The sequence below is a fragment of the Periplaneta americana genome, chromosome 8 (assembly GCF_040183065.1).
Source record: "Periplaneta americana isolate PAMFEO1 chromosome 8, P.americana_PAMFEO1_priV1, whole genome shotgun sequence".
Lineage (NCBI taxonomy): Eukaryota > Metazoa > Arthropoda > Insecta > Blattodea > Blattidae > Periplaneta > Periplaneta americana.
In genome coordinates, this window is record NC_091124.1 from 180,195,517 (window position 1) to 180,218,829 (window position 23,313).

Consider the following 23,313-nt stretch of genomic DNA (forward strand, 5'->3'; position numbering starts at 1 on the left):
TTACATAACGAACATAGCCGCATGAAAAGTTGAGTTTTTGAAAAAAAAAGTTTATTGCTCTACTGTATTTTGATAAATTCCGTAAAAGTGATGATCAAACTGAAAATCGTAATATCGTATTTCCCTACAACATAAATGGATACACTACTTTTCTCTCCTCCTATACCTAGTAAAATGATTTGTTTACATATTGCACTAGCAACACCAAACTCCTGTAATGGAAGGGGGAAACAGTGTTTCCGAGTATAGCCAGGTTAATGTTAAAATTGTTAGTAAAAATAAAGGGATGTCCCTGTACAATGGAAGCAAAGAGTAGCCTATATTTTGAAATTCTGGCTTAGGCAGCATTACGAACAGTTCGATACCTGATTGCTGGAATCTGAGTGAAGTGCTGTTCAGTAGTTTTATCAATTCAAGCTATAAACTTTCAGGATATTCCGTCGGCTGTAAGGCAAAAGAATTGCAGAAAAATCTCGATTCCTTGTCCACTGTCACTGTTTCTCCAAACTTACCAGTGAATTCTGCTGTAGTCTTGAAGTAGGTCTTATATTTGATAAGAAGACTTTCTTATCACTCTCAAGCTAGTTTAGAGTCAAAGAAAGTGAAGTTGTCTGTGTTCTACATGATACTGTCACATTTTAAATGTATCCATAAATGTTCTTAGCTAGTCGATCATTTGTCGTGCAATTCTGTAACTCGCACGCACAACGTGCTAACGATATTTGATATCAGTCTCACCTTGTTGATATCCCATTTTTACCTTTAGCTATTCTAAAGCAGATCTAGACATTATTTCTTTACTAAAACCTTCACTGTGTTTATTTGTGACAGAAAATGTCATGCGTAAGAAAGTGTAATAGAACATAATACAAACTCTACCTCCCATCTTAATAAAAAAAATCTTCATACAGAGTCCGTTCTACCTGCATTGAGGTTGTGTTGACACTTTGAGCACGAGTTGCCCATCCATGGTCGTGAAGATCGTGTGCGTTTGAAGATGTTTCGCTAATACAGACGTGGACAAATTATTAGCAAAATGGAAGATTTCTAATACATATTTTTACAAAATATGACTCTTCAGTTTAGACTACAGTTGACATTTTTGCGTATTTCGAAATTATTAGCAAAATTGAAGATTTGTGTTGTATATTTTTTTTACAAAATTTGACTCTTCAATTTGGACTGCATTTGATATGTTTGCGTATTTACAAATTATTAGCAAAACTGAAGATTTTTATTATATATTTTTACAAAATTTGACTCTTCAATTTGGACTAGAGTTTACGTTTTGGATATTTCCAAATTATTAGCAAAACTGAAGATTTGTATTGTATATTTTTTACAAAATTTGACTCTTCAATTTGGACTGCATTTGATTTGACATTTTTTAATATTTACAAATTATTAGCAAAACATGAAGATTTTTATTATATATTTTTACAAAATTTGACTCTTCAATTTAAACTACAGTTGACATTTTTGCATATTTCTAACTACTGTAATGATAGAAATATGCAAAATTGTCAACTGTAGTCTAAATTGAAAAGTCAAACTTTGTAAACAGAATTATCATAAAAATCGTCAATTTTGTTAATAATTTGTCCACGTCTGTATGTTCTGCATGCACAGTTACATTCAACAGCTGTTCCCGGGATATGTAGCCTTCAAGTGACCACAGCCAAAAGTCACAGGATGTTAGTCTGACGAACGCGTCGGCCATAGGACAGGTCTGTTACTTCCAAATCATCTACCGGACTATGATTCCTCCATGTTTCCAGAACACTGTCTCAAACCAGTTGCTTCACTAGGATGTAGCGTGTACCTTGCGGGACTAATGCCATTCGATCACTATTGCAGATGACACTTGTTGATTGCTCCTCGTGTTATATCTAAGTAAGTAAACATTGGCTTTCTCCTATATCGATGGAGCAGTGTACCCTCAATTCATCTATTATTGCGGATGATAGATCAAATGAGGAGTAAGACTGAGAGTGTTTGTACAATGATAGTGGGAAACGAGAGTACTACGAGAAAAACATTCTGAAACGTCTGTTTTGGCCACCTAAAATTGCATCACCCGCTATTAAAATATCATTATCACTATCATCGTTCTTTTGTTTTGAGTTTCTTATGAGTTCTCTTTAGGCGGTGGTCTTGAGTCAGTTTGTCTACATAGCTAATGAGTTCTGCTATTTGTAACTGCCTGTTTTTGTCGAAAATCCATAAGAATAATGTCGAAATGGATGAAGGAAACTAATAATTTATTGTAAGAGATGACAATATTAATAATTATTATAATGACTATTACACTTTTACTACGTCATACTACTTTTGACCAATAAAACGGTACGAAAGGACGTATTTCAACCAATTATGGCAGCTTATCGCACAATTTTATCGCTTCCCTAGCATATGTTTAATTTTATCGCGTCCCTAGCATTTGTTTAATTTTATCGCGTCCCTAGCATTTGTTTCTTGTTTGCCAACATTTCAAACTGCACTGGTCTGGACGTCAAAAAAAAAAAAAACACACAAACAGATAATTACAAACCACTCCAGTCTATGCACAGCAGTTTTAAATATGACTCTCATTGGCACTCAAGAACAAGAATTAATAAAAATCACTGGTCATACCTATGCATCTTCCCTGAAATCCTATTTACAAATAAATGAAGAGCACCATTCGGAAATCCTGAATAAGTTGAGGAATACACCATGTACATCAAAGAGTTCCACTTCTTTTACGCACACGTCTAATATTAAACACTAACACCAACCACTAAAACATTCAAATTTGAAAATTGTACTTCACTAATTGTTTCTTTTAAAATTATTCATGTTTATTTTTATGTCATCATAGTTAATTAAAACTTCTCTTGTTTATTTCATCATCCTTAATTAAAACTTTTCTAACACTTGTTTATATTATTTAGGTTATGTTATAGCTTCTGCTATATGATATTATGGATAGTCACGTATTAGAGATTGTTTAATACTAAGATTAATTGAAAATCATCTGTAAAATGACGTTGATTACTGAGATCAGGATAATTGAAGTGGAATGCAACTGTTTTAATAAAAATGAAATTGAATGCACAAAGCCTTGTCTACAGAGTTCAATGAAGATTCCATAGTTGGCACACCTGATCTGTACTTATCATAACACACCACTGCCATCTAGCATGCATCTAGCGTAATATTTGTAATGTTGAGTTGGTACAACAATACATGTGAAGACAGTTGTATTTTCGTATATCAATTAATATTTTATTGTATTGGAGTACTTCGTTACGTCTAATCTTTATATACTTTCTTCTAATCGTGTAATAGTCAATTAAATCCCACTCGAGTTTTGATTTTCTCTAGATAAATCAAAACCTGTAGTAAGATTATTTTGACTATTACACTCTTACTACGTCATACTACTTTTGACCAATAAAACGGTACGAAAGGACGTATTTCAACCAATCATGGCTGCTTATCGCACAATTTTATCGCGTCCCTAGCATTTGTTTAATTTTATCGCATCACTAGCATTTGTTTAATTTTATCGTGTCCCTAGCATTTGTTTCTTTGTTTGCCAACATTTGAAACTGCGCTGGTCTGGACGTCAAAAAATGTATATGTATAATTACAAACCACTCCAGTCGATGCACAGCAGTTTCAAATATGACTCGCATTGACATTCAAGAACAAGAATTAATAAAAATCACTGATCATAACTATGCATCTTCTGAAACCTATTTACAAATAAATGAAGAGCACCATTTGGAAATCCTGAATAAGTTGAATACACCATGTAGGCCTAAATCAACGAGTTCCACTTCTATTACGCACACGTCCAATAGAACATCAATTGAACCACCAACCACATTCAAATTTGAAAATTGTACATTCAATAATTATTCCTTTTAAAATTATTCATGTTAATTTTTTTATGTCGTCGTTGTTAATAAAAACTTTTCTAACACTTGTGTATATTAGTTAGGTAATGTTATAGCTCTGCTATATGATATTATGGATAGTCACGTATCAGAGATTGTTTAATATTAAGATTTATTGAAAATCATCTGTCAAGTGACGTTGATTACTGGGATTCGGATAATTGAAATGGAATGCAACTGTTTTAATAAAAATGAAACTGAAATCAACAAAGCCTTCTTGACTAGTAACATTGCCATCGTGTATAGATCGAGAACTTATCGACGAGAAGGCATTGCTATATAGTAATCATAACCATAGACAAATAAGTCACTACTGCCATTTAGCATGCATCTAGCGTAATATTTGTAATGTTGAAATGGTACAATAATGCATTTGAATACAGTTGTATTTTCGTAATTCAATTAATATTTTATTGTATTGGAGTACTTCGTTACTTCTAATCTTTATATACATTCTTCTAATCGTGTAATACTCAATTAAATCCCACTCGAGTTTTGATTTTCTCTAGATAAATTAAAACCTCTAGTGTGATTACTGTTGATAATATAATCAATAACGATATCGAGCGTAATAAAGTATCCCCGGTACTTCAATTCAATAAAACTCTTTAATTATCACTTGCAGTTGATGTAGACACCACTGTAAAGACCTCCCCCGGGAAGTCGATCAATTGCCTTCAAAGTTGCCTGTAATGATCGTAATCACCTCGTGACGTCAGAAGGTCGAAATCGCGGGGGCATGTTCGTTAATTAGTGAGAGAGGGTATTAGCAGGGCAATAGAGGGCTTAACCGTCGCCATGTGAACTGAGTGGGAGAAGAGTACTCAAGACAGAGTACACAGAGTCTGCGCTCTGGAGGAAACGTGTTTGCAATGGTAGCAAACAGTTCCTATTACGAAATTTCGACCTGCGTTGCAGTCTTCGTGGTTAAAGGGTGACTGAACTGAAAGTTCGTAATTTCCAAACTATAAAATATACATGAATGATATTTTGCATGCTCGTTGTAGGTATTATTTGGTACATACATACAAATTTTCAAAGCTGTAGTGTATGAAATATCAGCGTTATTAATTATTCATATTAATTATCTATACTAATAATAAATGTGTAGCCAAAATTTTTCTGGTAATTTTCGATTTTCCAAAAATAATTGGTCCTAACATATATAATTAACCACCCTAAAACCGAAAATCGCTTTTTTGAAATTTTTGTTTGTCTGTCTGTCTGTCTGTCTGCATGTTTGTTATCTTTTCACGCGATAATGGATGAACGGATTTCGATGAAAATTTGAATATAAATTATGTTCGTTGTAACTTAGATTTTAGGCTATATGGCATTCAAAATACATTATTTAAAAGGGAGGTTATAAGGGGGCCTGAATTAAATAAATCGAAATATCTCGCTTATTATTGATTTTTGTGAAAATGTTACATAACAAACGTTTCTTTAAAAGTAATTTGCAGTAAGTTTTATTCCCTGAAACATTTTCATAGGACTGATATTTAATGAGATAAATTAGTTTTAAAATTAAAATAACTGCCATCTAAGGCAGTATAATGAAATAAAAAACAAATGACTTCGTCTATAAGGGGCCTTGGACAGCAAAAATCGAAAGCTATGAATGATAGCCTACAGAGAATGTTTCTGTGTTTGTATGAAGTAATATCGGAAGCTAAATTAACCGATTTGTATAATTAATTATTATTTCACCATTGGAAAGTGTAGTTTCTCTAGATGGACATAATGCTATAATGTTATTACAGTAACTTCTGATATAATATAATATAATATAATATAATATAATATAATATAATATAATATAATATAATATAATATAATATAATATAATATAATATAATATAATATAATATAATATAATATAATATAATTTAAGTTATTTGAAGGGTTCAGAACCATAGTGGGCCAAACGCCATTTACTGAATACGTAGAAAACAAGGGTTAAAAGTAAGTTATTACCATAATTCAATGGAAACCTATAACAAGTAAAATAAAGTATACACATTAAATTTAAATGATGTCAATGTTAATTTAACTATAGTTGCATGTAATAAAAATTAGAAACATGTTAAAGGAATTGTTATTGCACCAATGAGTGGTTTCTTGACCAAAATGATCGCATTTTAATTATTTGGATGCAATTTAAATTAAGTAACATATTAAACGATTTTTCCTTCTATCAAACACGAATGTTCCCTGGATCAAATGTCCTATTTTAATTATGTAATTACTTTATATTTATTTCTAACGGGTGCAGCGGAGCGCACGGGTACGTCTAGTATGTTAATATTTAGATATCAATATAATTCCTATCTTGTGCTACAATCTCACTAATTTTTTAATACTTTTTTTTTCTCAAGGTAGCTTATGGCATGATAAAACATTGTTGGCATTTAGTTGACTGATGCTGCTATTAGGTTTCGAATAAAAAATTATGGAATTCAATCATTTTCACATTTTAAAAAAATCATGCATATTAGGAAATTAAAAATTTTTAAATTCAGTTATACTTCGTTCTAAACAAAATTGAATACCAATTATTAAATATTGGAATACACTTAAACACCAGAAAAATTGCATAACAGTGGAAAATGAAAGAATTTCCTCTTCCTTACATGAAAACCCGATTGTGATTGCCGTTATGGACAGGTTTATTAAATAGGAACTGTGTCAATACCCAAATTCTGATCGTAGAATGCTACAGAAGCAGAGTAGGCCTCCACAGTTGGAGTTGAGATCCATAATTTTCTGATTATCGGAAACTTGTGGCGAGAGCAGCACTGCTGAAATCTTTCCTAATTAACCCAGATGTTGTGTAACGTTTAAAGCAAACACTAGGCGGGGTGAGTGGGAATCATAGATAAGGAGGTGGAGAGTAAACGGCGAGGTATATACCCTTGACAGAAGTGTAATTAACCTCTTTGGCGCAGAAGTAGGTTCGCAGATGTAATTGGTTTCCAGTTAGGCATTGGTACTTCACGATTCAATGAACTAACCCACCTGCTGCTACTGTCTAGTGGATAGCCAATATTTACCTATTAAGCAATTAATTTGCCCTGTTACAATCACTGTATAGATTTGTAGCATGTGGACTGAATGTTTTATTTTCGAGACTTCACGCAATAACAAATTCTAAAATGATTATCGCACGTTATAAATAAGATTACAAAATTAAATTGTGAAATATTAGATTATAAGTTTATTATGAAAATCTTGGGATAACTTAAATTCTTTAACTTGTTCCGTTATCATTAGAGTCCGATATAAGATGTAATTGGCAACATATTTTAATCAATTGACCGGTAATGTGCAAGGACATCGCTTGAAGGTATAAGACGGCACATACTTATTCTTTAATTGGTATGATATATATATATATTATTTTAATGTACCGAAGTACATATGATATTTCCATGCAGATATTCTGCGTCATCATACAATAAAAGAGTAATGGAATGGAGAAAAATTCTCTCCGGCGCCGGGATTTGAACCCGGGTTTTCAGCTCTACGTGCTGACGCTTTATCCACTAAGCCACACCGGATTCCACCCCGGCGTCGGAAGAATCGTCTCAGAGAATTTTTCTCCGTTCCATTACTCTTTCATCGTATGATGACGCAGAATATCTGCATGGAAATATCATATGTACTTCGGTACATTAAAATAATATATATGATATGCGTAAATCACTTCGTGATTTAAGACGGCGCTTATTCCGTCGGATCCCGGCCAACTAGTCACTCATTACGAGTGCACCTCAGCACATGTGTGCACTTCGGTCCTAGGTTCATAGATATCTATGACGTAGTGCAGAGGGCGGCCACTAGAGGGAACCTAAGAGTTGGAACTTAAAACTGAGACGATTCTTCCGACGCCGGGGTGGACTCCGGTGTGGCTTAGTGGATGAAGCGTCAGCACGTAGAGTTGAAAACCCGGGTTCAAATCCCGGCGCCGGAGAGAATTTTTCTCCGTTCCATTACTCTTTCATCGTATGGTAAGATATAGCTTAAATTTTTATTTCGTGGCCGGGAACCAAACTCTATTCCGCTAAACCGGACGATACAAAGTTTATTACCTGAGCCACAAAGAAGGATTAAATGTATTGATTTATTTATCATCATCATCATCATTATCATTATCATCATCATCATCATGCCTGGCCTGGCTTGGCGTTGCTTTGCTTTTCGAGGATGGGACCCGGGACGGATCCTTGCACTTAACTTTGCTTTGACCCGTCGTGTGCTTTACATATGCGATGATTGTCCAAGAACAAGTGGCCATGGATAGCATTCGTGAATCCGACACTGACAGTTCAGCACTTTGTCTCAGTCCTGAAAGAGAATCCATCCCAACCCAATAACACTGTAATTAAATTAGAACTAATAATTAAAATATTATTGATACGTATTACAAATATTAGAACCAACAAAATAAAACTACAGAGTGATATGCATAGAACTGACACATTTCTTTCATTAATTGTTTCAAAACGAATTGTGCTAGCGACAACTTATTATACCTAAAATGTAGAGGAATTTTGGGAGATTATTTACTTCTATAGCAAATGTTGAAAATGCCCTCCATCCTGCATAAGGCACAACTCAACACGTCGTTCCATGTTACTGGCCACTCGTTGGAGGACTCTGTTGTCAATAGCTTGAATCTCCTGTGTGATGTTGTGCTTCAGATCGTCCAATGTCTGGGGACGTGTGGCGTAAACCCTGTCTTTTAAGTAACCCCATAGAAAGAAGTCCGGCGTTGTCAAATCCGGAGATCTCGGTGGCCACAGGTTCCTGGAAATTATTCGGTCGTCAAAGAAACTTGCAATTGGTTCCATGGATTCATTTGATGTATGGCATGTAGCGCCATCTTGCTGAAAATATCCTTGACTCAGCTCTACATCGTCCAGTTGCTCAACAAACTCCATGAAAATCAGTCGGTACTCTGCAGTGTTCACAGTGTGGTTAAAAAAAATTGGCCCCACTATTCTCTGTGCGGATATTGCGCACCAAACTCCGATTTTAAGCGGGTGCATGGGTGCTTCATGGATGACATGTGGAACACCAAATTCTCTCTGGTATGCCTTTGAGTAGCTGTAATTGAATTCGTAATCCAGTATTGCTTCACAAGGAAGAGTCGTTGATTTAATGTGTACTGAATTTTCACGTTGACACAAAATGTCGAAAACAGCTGCCAACATTAGGAATACAACATAAACATCTGCGCATCTAGTGCTGCCAACAACAGGAATAAAACATAAACATCTGCGCATCTAGTGACAAGGAATCGAAACTCCAGAACATTCTGCTTAATTTGGTGCTAAAATTGGGTCAGTGCTACCAACAATGGGAATAAAACATGAACACCTGCGCATCTAGTGACAAGGAATCGAAACTCCAGAACATTCTGCTTAATTTGGTGCTAAAATTGGGTCATTGAATGAATTTCCAACGGAATAATTAAAGAAAGAAATGTGTCAGTTCTATATAAATCACTCTGTATTAATATTCATGTCCCCATCCACATAATCATCACTGTGTAAAATATCCAAAGAAGAAATAAAAAAGATAAATCTTAAAGATATTCAATCAAATAAAAATGTCCAGGACCTAATTTCGGATCAATAGCCTATAACAGACTTGCACAAACAGCGTTCAGCGAGCAAAATGGAGAGGAAGATATGTCAGAATAACATAGAGGAGAGGGAAACGACCACTCAGTTATCTAGTGGAGTGCAGTGTGTAGGCCTATTGTCAGTAACTGTTTCACGTTGCTTACCTACTGCTACAGTACAGTATGGAGGAATCTAAAAGACGGAACGTAACATTTAACATTTAACGATTTACAGCTCGAACTTATTGATCTTCAATGTGACCTAAGGGCTAAAGATCGTTTGAATAATACTACTAGCCTGGTTGAGTTTTACAAGACTAAACATTAGCAATAATATCCACGACTACACAAGCTAGCTGTGAAAATGATTGCTATGTTTGGCTCAACATTTATATTTGTGAGCAACTGTTTTCTATAATCAACTTTAATAAAGGCAGACATCGAACATCTGTAACTGATGTTTCATTACGATCGGTAGGCTACTGTTCCTTTCAGCTGCCAACAGCATAAAACCTCGTTTTGATGTACTGATAAATAAAAATAAAACAAAATGATATTGTACATTTAAGTAGCTATAGAATTTCTATTATTTCTGTAAAATAAATATTTCTTTATTAATTAATAATAGTCCAAGATAGTTTTGCAAACACTGAACAGGAACTCATTTCATAAACACTTGTACTAGTACTTCCTTTTGTGTATATTTTGTACGAGATCTCCCCTTCTTCCAGTCCACCCTATACTGAGCGCAGCTAATATCTGCATTCCGCTCATGAGCTGTGAGCCGGCTCGGAGAGCGCAAACCTTGTGCAGGCCTGCCCTATAAGATCCAGAGCTCGGAACCTCAAGCCTTTCCTATATCATCAACGGAAACCCGTGCTACTCCCAAGGCTGTATCGCAGCCTATTTTTAACTATAGAAGATGATAGACCACCAGTACCATCAACTGCATGGACTAGGCTTTTTCACTCAGTTCCAGTTATACACATTTAAAACAATAAGTATTTTTTAAATACTTAAAATACAGTGGAGGAAGAAATGTGGTCAGATGGGTGTACCAGTCGGGGAAGATACTTTATATAGCCTACATTTCGCTGATGATCAAGTGCTGATAGCGGCAGATGAAGAAGATTCCATCTATATGTTTCGTAAATTGAGTTAGGCTTATAAGGAAGGGGGCCTATCAATTAATTTCAAGAAAACAAAATATTTGGTTGTGGGTAGTCGCAGCAAGGTAAATTTAGATACTGGGGATACACAAATAGAAAACTCTGAGTCATTCAAATATTTGGGTGTTACCCTCAACAGTCAGGCCAAAAGTGATGAAGATATGAATAATAAGATTGGTCAAGGAAAGTGGGCCATAAGACAACTAAATACACTCCTGTGGAATGACAAGGTAACAAGGAAAACTAAGACAAGTATATATAAAACTATAATAGAAAGTATATGTACCTATGGCTCTGAAACTTGGGAATTGAGAGACAGGATGAAGAAGAAATTGTTGGCTTTAGAAATGGATTACTGGCGCCGTAGATGTCAAATTTCGAGGATGGACCACATTAGGAATCAGGATGTCCGTAATATAATGCAAGTATCAGGAGATATCTTACAATAAGTGAAAACTAAACGCCTGATATGGTATGGGCATCTCCAGAGAATGTCAGCCGACCGCTGGCCTAATAAGGTCTTCAACTGGACTCCCCCGGGAAAAAAGAGAAGAGGAAGGCCAATGAAAAAATGGAGCAAGGAGGTTCAGGAGGATATGGTCTGCAGGGGTCTTCAAATGGGCGATTGGCAAAATTGGAGTACCTGGAAGTTGAGAAGCGGGAGACGGCGACAGCCGTAAAATTACTCGCAATACATACATACAAATACAGTAGAGCGTCTCGTTTAGGCACAGTGAAATCTTAAACAAAGTGCAGGTAACGTGTGGGGGAGGACGAGCCGTACGATAAACACGAGGGATGCACAAGGTTTTACTTACAACATTTATTATGGCGGAGCATTAATTGAAATTATATTTTCCAAAAACACACAAAACAAAAGAATACAAATTGGTTAACGTTATCATATACACATTTTAACAAAAAAGCAATTGTAACATTGAAATAATTCAATTTAACAAATGAAAGTTTGCTACTTATATGATGTTGCTTTCAAGTAGCATTTTTTACAAAACTACAGTGACAACACATTTCCTAAACATAATTATAGTACTGTAGTTTTGTTAATTCGGTCACAGAAGACAGTCACATTTTATTAGTCATAGAGAGAATGAAATTCATGACCGTAAAAAGTGCTGCTTGAAAGCAACATCATGTATTTAGCAAAATTTGATTTGTTATATTGAATTATTTCAACGTTACAATTGCTTGTTTGTTAAAATGTGTGTGTCATAAGGTTACACAATTTGTTATATTTTGTTTTGTGTGTTTTTGGAAAGTATAATTTCAATGAATGCTCCGCTATATACCGGGACATCACTTTATTTTTACTTGCATTTTTATTGTACCTGCGTTTCTGAATGTACTTGACTCCCACCCCTTTCACTAATGTTCTTGCTCCCGTCAGCCACACAAACTTACGGCCGCTGTTGCATTCGAAGTCTGCTAGCAGTGAAGTAAACACTACAGAGTATAGTGTGTTTCAGAAATATGGTTGCGTTTTCCATAGAAGGAAGAGCCTGTTTTATTGAAGCTTATTTCCAGGGGCAGGTATTTATGGAGATTAATTTTATCATTTGTGTTTTTTAATATTGGCGTCGGGGGAGATTGTTGGAAATTGATTTGTACTCTTGTTGGATATTAATGGAAATTTTGGAAAATACAATTATTTTGAAATTGGAGTATTAAGTCAGTATAAATATTACTTTCCAAATAATTAACATTAAAGGTTCATTGGATTCTGGTAAAAGGTGCGGTAAGGCCAATAGACAATATTTGTTGGATTGAGACTGTATTTAACACACATTCATTAAAAACGAAAAAAAAAAAAACTTGCAGCCCTCAAATTAATACTTTCAAATTATTAGTGAAATGTTGAATTCTCCATCTTTTGAGTTCACTAATGTAATCAGAACACCTGGAATACCACGTAATGTAGCCTACTTGAATGTGCAACAAATTCAAATGAAAAAAAAATGTCCGAAAGAAGAACTCAGAATATGAAATTCGCTATAAAACGACACAATAATAATAATTCGCGAATGTGGTGATATTTCGCTATTGGAGCTCTATTTCGCGATTTGTCGCGATTGTTTTATCCGCATATTATTAATCAGAATCACTTAATTCGTAAAGATTAGTAAAAATCTATTGTATATCTATTATGTCGTGATTTTCGCGATCTCGTAAATACCCGCCCCTGCTTATTTCGCACAGGTACGGTGTGTAGCATGACTGAATAACTTTATCTGTGTGGACTGAGCGGAAGTGAAGATTACAGTTACCGAAAGTTACGGTAATATGCTGAATAAAGTAGCCATTATATAAAGAATAAAACCGTCTGAAGAGTTGTGTTTGTGAAAAAAATGTTACTACTCTACTATATTTTAATAAAATACCGTAAAAGTAATGATCAAACTGATAATCCTAATGTCGTATTTCCCTGTAACATGATTGGATACACTACTTTTCTCTCCTCCTATAGCTAGTAAAATGATTTGTTTATATATTGCACTAGCAACACCAAACTCCTGTAATGGAAGGGGGTAACATTGTTTCCGAGTATAGCCAGGTTAATATTAAAAATTTTGGTAAAAATAAAGTGCTGTCCCTGTATATTGTAACTAAAACTTTGTGCATCCCTCGTGTTTATCGTACGGCTCGTCCTCCCCCCACACGTTACCTGCACTTTGTTTACGTTTTCACTTTGCGATACGAGACGCTCTACTGTATACGTAATTTTTATAAATACTGCGTTCAGCTTGAGTTTTGATCTTTGGAAGAAATATGAGGGTGCGAGATCTGGTGAGTAGGGGGATGCGACAACAATTCGTACCGTAGTTTACCAACCGCGACTGCAGACTTGTCATCAGGTGCATTGTTGTGATGAAACAACGGTTTCTTCCTAGCCATACCCGGGCTTTTCTCGCAAGTTTTCCCTTTCAGTTGCTGCAGTAGATAAGAGTAATATTCTCTCGTTAATGTCCTCGCCTTTGCTAGATAGTCAATCATGATCACCACCTTAGAATCCCAGAACACACATGCTTTTGATTTATTTCACTTTGCTTCCATTGGTTCGACTGCTGTTTTGTGTCTGGTTATATCCGGGTTTCATCAGTGGTAAAAAAATCGTCTAAAAATCGGGCGCATTTTTCTCGACCCGAGCCAGATATCCTTTGAAATTTGACATCAGACGTGCTTTCGTTCCGTGTTGACAAACGCGGAACCCACCTTGCGAAGGCCTTGGACGTGCCCAAGACATTGAATACGATATGCTGCACCCGTTCAGTTGAGATACGCATAACCTCTAATTTCCTGCACTTTGAGTCAACGGTCATTCAACACTATATCGTGGATTTTTTCTAAGATTACTTCCCTTGTTGTTACTGACGTCCATTGCGGAAGTCGTCTTCCACACACTCTCATGCGCGTTTAAGAAGTGCCGCCCATTTTTTCATAGTCGAAAACGCTGGAGCGGATCCCCCCATTGTAGCATACGTGTCTGCTTTAATTACTGTTGAACTCATTCCAATTTTTTTTTTATATTTAATGACAGCACGAAGCTCCTAACTTCAAAATTACACTACACAAAATATAGTCAATAGGACATTAAGATTTTTAGTGCTTGAAATAATAAAAATGGCCGTTAACAATGCCAGCTTTGTAGACACGTTTTCAATGCCATCTATGTATCAGGTCACGACGTGTTGCGTACTTACGCAAGTAACGTAGGCATATATATGTTTGTGATATTATGTATGTATGTATGTATGTATGTACTTACGTAAATAAAGTAGGTATGTATATGTTTGTGATATAATGTATGTGTATGTTTTATATATAGTCTGTGTCCATCCTCTTTTTCCTTTCGGTATAATTCAAATTTCAAATTCAAATTTATTCACAATTTACATTCGAAATGGTACATACCCGAAATGAGCATATGCTCGTGCTCGGGTACAGTCCAGTAGAGTCTACATAAATTTTATAGAGATCAATAATAATGCTGATGATAGAAATAATAGTAACGATAATAGTAATAATAATAATAATAATAATAATAATAATAACACTAATAATAGAATAATCGTGATGGAGATGATACAAAAATAGTAATGCAAAATAATTCATTAATAATAATAATAATAATAATAATAATAATCATAGTGATAAAACAAAAATATTTACAATAATAAAATAAATACTAAGAGGAATAAAATGAAATATAAAACCAATAGCGAGATTTAACACAACTTAAATAAGCATATAATAACCGGAAAAAAATGACGAACTCGAAAATCAACAGAAAAGTTCGTTGTATCGCAGACGACAGCAACCGCCGTATGGACATTGTGTTGTGCATTAATGGTAGTAGGGGGGAGCTGAAAGTCTACGTAACTGCCGTTCTCTTCGAATCTTCTCGTAAAATCATGGGAAGTTAATGCTGAAAAAACAAAATGTCTACGAGTCAAACTGTTCATTATTACCAGGATAAATACAAATAATACTGAAATATATTAATCGAGTTTCAGTTATAGATCTCCCCTTTTGTGCAAGAGGTATCATATCAAAATATTTTATGAATTACGGGGAAAATATAAATTTCAAGAACTCTCTAGTGACAAGAGATAGTGACAAATAGCATCAAGTGTATCTGTGGCGATGCTAAGAAATAATTTATTGGAGATATACACTGTTATTAATTAATAAAATGAAAATGGTTTTCATATTTCATTTGACCTTTCCTACTCGATGGAAGGATGGTGAACTCTTTTTTATGGACTCAGTATCAACATTTCCTGGTGACAACACACGTCCAATGGGAAGCGGACGGACATCTTAATTTTTACTTGGGTAAGAAACAGTATGATGAAATTTCATGCAGCTTTTTCACTTTCGGAAGAAGGTTCTTTTAAAATGCGTTATTTTACGGCAATTCTCCGTTACATATCTTAAGGGCGAAGACTGTGTGTATTGTTGATACGCTGTAATTGTCAGACCCCACCAAAACACAGTGCATATCAAGTGAGGAATGGTGACGATTGTGATAGTAAAACTCGAACCTTACATTTCTTCTGATAAAAAAATATATGCAAAGGAATTTTATCGTGCAAGAAGCCATCATCATTTTCCGGATTTTAATTGTGAGATTAGGTTGATGCAAAAGTTTGTAGCGTTTTTTCACTGTGAAAAAAAAAGTTATTTGAGATGATTAGAAGACACAAATTAATGATTTACATAATATATTCCCTATATTATCTATGACCTCTGCCAACGCTGTGCTCCTTTTTCGATTTCACGTCTGAAGAAATCTACTGAGCTGGAGTTAAAGAAGTCGTTAAGCCAAGTGTGTAGATAATCATCTTTATCAAAGAAGTTCCCTTGAAGATCGTTGGATACATAAATCAGAGAGTGCAGGTTGGGAGAATACGGGGGATATGGAATCACTTCCTACCCAAGCTCCTGGATAGCTGCATTCGTTATGTTAGCGGAATACGGACGTGTATTATCTTATTGCAGCTGCACTTGATTCAGTCTTCCCTGTCGTTTTTCTTCAAGTGCGGCGGTAGGGCGTCTAAGTTGTTGGCAATCAATGTCAGAAGTTATGGTTACATTCCTGAGAAGGAATTCGTACTACATGACTTTTTTGTCTCATTGACGCATAATATAATATTCTGTGGATGGACACTAACTTGTATCTTGAAATGACAGAAACATTTTCTTGCAGCGTTCTCTCCGACGGCATTTTCCCCTTATATGGCGTAAATGTTTCGAGCCGCCTCCACTGTCTTTGCTCCTTTCTTAAAGTCAAGCAGAAGAATATGTTGGAAGTGCTCATTTCTTTCTTTTTTTTTTTTTTTTACTCCACTTTCTTTAACTCACAAATAGTGATAAGCTTCTTCAAATCCGCAAAACTTAAGGCACAACACTCTAACCAACAAATGACAAATGCCAAACGATAATCCATTAAATAATTAACAAAAGAATGGACCTAATAAAAAAATTAAAGATAAACCACATTAACAAAACAAAAAGTAAAAGTCGAATATCTCCTTACATTTTAACCAAATTTGCTTCTTGTTTAATATATATTGAATAATCAATACTTTTTGAATGCAACCCAACAATTTCCTGACAACGCAGGGTTGTGATGAACAAAATCACCAGGAACTCTCAACTTAATGTAATGACAACATGGAGATAACTAAACCACTAAGGATGATGTGAAATTAAGAATATTGCCAGAATTAGGTAATGGATCCCAGCTCTACGTCAATGAGAGGAGAAAATGCTGTGTTAATAGTTTCATGCTTGTGGTGTTATAAATTTTGTTAAGATGACGTCTATATGAAGAAACCTGAATGATGTTTCCTTGGGGGTTAAGATCCATGTAAGACTCACGTACAGTTTTAATGCGATTTCTTGTCCGTGGGTCATAACCATAAGAAGGCAAACATTATGTTCAAGAGGGCAGGGCGGTGACTTGGTTCTAATATGATCACGTGCAGCGCTAAGTATCAGGGATTCCATCCTGTCCCTAGGTCCTGCAGCAGTTGCTAGCTTGTGCGACCGCAGTATGGAGACTTAGAACTACCAGTTAAGATGTTAGAATGACAGTAAAACAGAGTGGACACTTTTTATACAGATGGTTTTAATGCAACATTATGTGGTTAGATCCCCCGTTGTAATGTAATAATTATTGATAGCTTTTCTAGTTATAATAATAATAATAATAATAATAATAATAATAATAATAATAATAATCTATACTAATAATAAATCTGTAACCGAAAATCGCTTTTTTGAAATTTTTGTTTCTATGTCTGTCTGTCTGTCTGGATGTTTCTTACCTTTTCACGCGATAATGGCTGAACGGATTTCTACGAAAATTGGAATGTAAATTAAGTTCGTTGTAACTTAGATTTTAGGCTATATGGCATTCAAAACACATTATATAAAAGGGGGGTTATAAGGGGGCCCGAATTAAATAAATCGAAATATCTCGCTTATTATTGATTTATGTGAAATATATTGCATAACAAAAGTTTCTTTAAAAATGATTTCCGATAAGTCTTATTCTTTGCAAAATTTTGATAGGACTGATATTTAATGAGATAAATGAGTTTTAAAATTAAAATACAATGTCATCTAAGGCGGTGTATTGAAATAAAAAACAAATGACTACGTCTACAAGGGGCCTTGGACAAAAACAATCAAAAGCTATGAAACATATCCTACAGAGGATGTTTCTGTGTTTGTATGAAGTAATATCAGAAGCTAAATTAAACGATTTGTATACTTTATTAATTATTATTTCACCATTGTAAAGTGTAGTTTCTCTAGCTATAATGTTATTACAGTAACTTCTGAGTACTCTCTGGACCAAATGATCGCATTTTAATTATTTAAATACAATTTAAATTAAGTAACATATTAAACGATTTATCCTTCTATCAAACACGAATGTTCCCTGGATCAAACGTCCTATTTTAATTATGAAATTACTTTATATTTATTTCTAACAGGTGCAGCGGAGCGCACGGGTACGGCTAGTAATAATAATAATAATAATAATAATAATAATAATAATAATAATAATAAAACACGGAAATTTTACTTCAAGCAAGTAAACAGATAGATTTGGAAGTAAATCCCGAAAAGACAAAGTATATGATTAAGTCTCGTGACGAGAATATTGTACGAAATGGGAATATAAAAATTGGAAATTTATCTTTTGAAGACGTGGAAAAATTCAAATACCTGGGAGCAACAGTAACAAATATAAATGATACTCGGAAGGAAATTAAACAAAGAATAAATATGGGAAATGCCTGTTATTATTCGGTTGAGAAGCTTTGGTCATCTAGTCTGCTGTCAAAAAATCTGAAAGTTAGAATTTATAAAACAGTTATATTACCGGTTGTTCTGTATGGTTGTGAAACTTGGATTCTCACTTTGAGAAAGGAACATAGGTTAAGGGTGTTTGAGAATAAAGTGCTTAGGAAAATATTTGGGGCTAAGCGGGATGAAGTTACAGTAGAATGGAGAAAGTTACACAACACAGAACTGCACGCATTGTATTCTTCACCTGACATAATTAGGAACATTAAATCCAGACGTTTGAGATGGGCAGGGCATGTAGCACGTATGGGCGAATCGAGAAATGCATATAGAGTGTTAGTTGGGAGGCCGGAAGGAAAAAAACCTATAGATGGGAAGATAATATTAAAATGGATTTAAGGGAGGTGGCATATGATGATAGAGAATGGATTAATCTTGCTCAGGATAGGGACCAATGGCGGGCTTATGTAAGGGCGGCAATGAACCTCCGGGTTCCTTAAAAGCCAGTAAGTAAGTACGATATTCTCTGAGATACTTTAAAGTTCATTACATTTGTGTAAAACATGTGGTGCAGGCGATATGTCGGTAATCGAGTAGGTGGCAAATATTACAGAAAAATTAATAATGTGTGTAAGATAGCCCTACACTTTCCCGAGTATAATTTCTCCCCCATTACTTCTTGAAATATGGTACAGCATAATATAATCCAGTATTATTTTAGTATAATGGTAGCTGGCTTAAACAGTTTCAACTTCAAGTTGAAAGCAGTGTAATGAAATTCCGAATTGTTCACAAGTTTGGCAACCACACCATCAACCTGTGAGAACTCCAGGGGATTACTAGAGGAAGAAATCTGTTAGTTATTACTGAGGCCAATCAGCTCTATAGGTGGAAGGGAAACATTTACAAGTTCTCTGGTGTGCTTAAGTGAACAACAATTATCAGCCTCCTCAAAGTTGTACGACAAGCGGCGCAGATTGCCTCCCAGCCTTCTAGTCCAATACTTCACAGCCTATAATGCAGAACTTAACCTGCGACACCCATCACTTGTAGTTTCAGAATTCATTAAGCACATATTGTAATTTGTAAGTCATGGCTCAACTTGTAACGTTTGCTAGCGTCTACAGTTAACCAGCGAATAGGGATTATAAAGAATGGACACTGAGCGAATTTCCCTGTGTTTTGTTTCTCTGTGCGCCAGCGGCTAGTTCCACTTTCAAGCGCTAGAGGTAGTGTAATCGAGCATACGCTGAGATAATAATTGAGAATAGAATTAAGGCACAGGATCCAAACATCGCCTACCTTGAATAATTTCGAGGGAAAAATTGTTCCGGAGCCGGGTATCGAACCCGGGACCTTTGGTTTGACGTACCAACGCTCTACCACTGAGCTACCCGGGAACTCTAACCGACACCGATCCAATTTTTCCCTCTATATCCACAGACCTCAAAATGGGCTGACAACCGTCAAGCAACCAACTTCGAGTGCACGCTAACTCCGTGTGACTTAAATTGTGGTTTTCTGTTAACGAACAGTGACGTGTATTATGCAAATCAATATTTCAGGTATAACTCCCTGTAAAGTTGATTTGAATAATTTCGAGGGAAAAATTGTTCCGGAGCCGGGTATCGAACCCGGGACCTTTGGTTTGACGTACCACTGAGCTACCCGGGAACTCTAACCGACACCGATCCAATTTTTCCCTCTATATCCTTAGACCTCAAAGTGGGCTGACAACCGTCAAGCAACCAACTTCGAGTGCACACTAACTCCGTGTGACTTAAATTGTGGTTTTCTGTTAACGAACAGTGACGTGTATTATGCAAATCAATATTTCAGGTATAACTCCCTGTAAAGTTGATTTGAATAATTTCGAGGGAAAGGTCCCGGGTTCGATACCCGGCTCCGGAACAATTTTTCCCTCGAAATTATTCAAATCAACTTTACAGGGAGTTATACCTGAAATATTGATTTGCATCGCCTACCTTATTGCATAATCCAGTAACGCTTTGCTTCAAATAAATTCAAGTTAACAGCTTTTCCTTATTTCTCAGTGACAAACTAGTTGTAATAATAATATTTTATATTTCAGATATCATAAATTATATTATAAAATAATACAATGAATTATAAAAATAAGTATCGAATTCGTTTAATATTTGTATATAATATAATATAGGTATATGGTTTTACTTCTCGTGAGAGTTTTGTTTTTCCATTTTCAGCGCTATCAAATCATTACATATTTTAATTGTTGTTGGGGTCAACGTCTCAACTCTCATTATAAAGGAACTCTAGAGTCTAGACATTACAGTTAATGAAGGATTTATTTTATGGATCCAATTTGTTTTATTTGAGTGCATAATGTACCTAGATGTATTAATTATATGTGTTATATTTCCGCTGTGTCCACTGCTAGCTGGTGTGATGTCAGCGCCAACTCTAGGGAGAAAGCAGAATCTGACGCTCTAGCTGGCTTGAAGGTCATTGAAATCGGTTCCGGCTACATCAAAGGTACCGACGCGAAGTGTCCATTCTTTATAATCCCTATTCGCTGAGTTAACCATCAGTCATACTCGGAGGTCTAGGGGTTTCTATGCTTGCGTTTGAACAATACGGGATAGGGGGACAGATTTTTAGTGGAAAAATCTTCAATTTGACTCTTCCATTTTTAAGGAGTATGACATAATGTTCTTTTGGTTTAGTGTAGTGTCCACGCGTGTGGAGCAACGGTTACCGTGTCTGGCCGCGAAACCAGGTGGCCCGGGTTCGATTCTCGGTCGGGGCAAGTTACCTGGTTGAGGTTTTTTCCGGAGTTTTCCCTCAACCCAATATGAGCAAATGCTGGGTAACTTTCGGTGCTGGACCCAGGACTCATTTCACCGGCATTTCCACCTTCATCTCATTCAGACGCTAAATAACCTGAGATGTTGATAAAGCGTCGTAAAATAACCTACTGAAATAAAATTCAGTGTAGTGGATTAACTACAATTGAGGAACTTCTTTGTTCAAAAATGAAGATCAATATGAAGAAGAATTTTACTTGCGTTTCAGTTATTTTTAGACTATAATATGTACCAGGCTGATATACCCACACGTCTCTTACACAGACGTGCAAAATTTATGTTGTTTTAAATATTTCTGTGTAACAAAATTTGCCAACATACATGTACCAGTACATTTGAAGTTGAAATAAATTAAGTCATGCCATTTAATCGGTCCACAGTTAAACAAAATTGCAATGCTAGCCTTTGGAATAATTAAAACATACACATTATATTTATTATTATTACTAGCCGTAACCGTGCGCTCCGCTGTACCCGTTAGAAATAAATATAAAGTAATTACATAATTAAAATATGACATTTTGATCCAGGGAACATTCGTGTTTGATAGAAGGATAATTCGTTTATTATGTTACTTAATTTAAATTGTATTAAAAATTAAAATGCGATCATTTTGATCCAGAGACCACTCATTTGGTTATAAAAATTATTTTAGAAAATATAGGAAAAGTATGCCTATCAAGTTTTCTGTGCATAAGAAGGTATTTTAATCTTACCTGTCCTCGACTCACTCAGAAGTTACTGTAATAACATTATAGCATTATGTCCATCTAGAGAAACTACACTTTCCAATGGTGAAATAATAATTAATTATACAAATCGGTTAATTTTGCTTCCGATATTACTTCATACAAACACAGAAACATTCTCTGTAGGCTATCATGTGTTTCATAGCTTTCGGTTGTTGTTGTCCAAGGCCCCTTATAGACGAAGTCATTTGTTTTTTATTTCATTACACCGCCTTAGATGGCGTTGTTATTGTAAATTTGAAACTCATTTATCTCATTAAATATCAGTCCTATCAAAATTTTGCATGGAATAAAACTTATCGGAAATTATGTTTAAAGAAACGTTTGTTATGTAATATTTTTCGTGAAAATTAATAGTAAGGGAGATATTTCGATTTATTAATTCAAGCCCCCCTTGTAAATAAAATATTTTGAATGCCATACAGCCTAAATTCTAAGTTACAACGAACTTAATTTATATTCCCATTTTCATATAAATCGGTTCAGCCATTATCGCGTGAAAAGGTAACAAACATCTAGACAGACAGACAGACAGACATACAGACAAAAATTTCAAAAAAGCGATTTTCGGTTTCAGGACGGTTATATATATATGTTAGGACCAATTATTATTGGAAAATCCAAAATTACCAGAAAAATTTCGGCTACAGATTTATTATTAGTATAGATTATCATCATCATCATCATCATTATCATCATAATCAAACAATCATGTAGTTGGGCCGTGTGATCTGTTCCGGCCACAGTCATCCAGAAATTTCTTCAGAAGACCAGAGGACGTCTTTGGTTTCTTGTAAGCTATACCCTGTAGAATTAATTGTGAAATTCTGTCCCGTGTTCGCTTTACGTATGTATTGGGGTCAGATCTGTACGTAAGTTTTTAAATTTGGATTCAGTTTTTGTTTCTTTGTGTATGTCTTCACAATGTTTGTGACCCTGCAATGTATATTAGGTTTTTCCTTGAAAACTTCATTCCTTCTGCTGTTATTATTGATTTGTGTCGCTAATTTATTATAATATTAAAAATATTAACACTAAGATACATACTAATAAAACTGAGAGCATAAATTTACGAATAGCTCCACCGGCAAATAAAAGCACCTGATTAAGAATACAGTTAATTTCAAGTTAATTTAA

General features: G+C 35.1%; 1 non-coding gene across 1 annotated transcript; it reads right to left on the reverse strand.

Moving 5' to 3' along the window:
* Positions 1-19,909: 19,909 nt before the first annotated feature.
* TRNAD-GUC (transfer RNA aspartic acid (anticodon GUC)) lies at positions 19,910-19,981 on the reverse strand. The gene has a single exon. It is a non-coding gene; the product is annotated as a tRNA-Asp (tRNA).
* Between the last annotated feature and the right edge of the window lie 3,332 nt (positions 19,982-23,313).